The sequence below is a fragment of the Brassica napus genome (genome assembly GCF_020379485.1).
Source record: "Brassica napus cultivar Da-Ae chromosome C9 unlocalized genomic scaffold, Da-Ae chrC09_Random_61, whole genome shotgun sequence".
Lineage (NCBI taxonomy): Eukaryota > Viridiplantae > Streptophyta > Magnoliopsida > Brassicales > Brassicaceae > Brassica > Brassica napus.
In genome coordinates, this window is record NW_026014420.1 from 29,680 (window position 1) to 29,988 (window position 309).

A 309-nucleotide genomic window follows, 5' to 3' on the forward strand; every position below is an offset into this window, starting at 1 on the left:
GCATTGAGGAACAAGATCACCTCCTTCAAACAGCTCACTGATGAGCCTTTCTGCGACGCATGGAAGCGATTCAATGACTATCGCAGAGAATGTCCTCACCATGGATTTGAATATGACTACCTCTTGGAAATTTTCTATGATGGAGTTGACTGGGAATTTCAGAGTGCTATGAACTCTGCCAGCAACGGAGACTTCATGACTCAGACCACTGATGGAGCGTTTGAGCTGATTGAGAACATGGCTGCTACCTCAGCCAATAAGAACGAGGAGAGCGATCGCTCCAAGAAAGGGAACAGTTCCGACACCTAG

At 47.2% G+C, this 309-nt stretch overlaps 1 non-coding gene across 1 annotated transcript; it reads right to left on the bottom strand.

Moving 5' to 3' along the window:
* LOC125595163 lies at nt 1-107 on the bottom strand. Its single transcript, XR_007330098.1, has one exon. It is a non-coding gene; the product is annotated as a small nucleolar RNA R71 (small nucleolar RNA).
* Between the last annotated feature and the right edge of the window lie 202 nt (nt 108-309).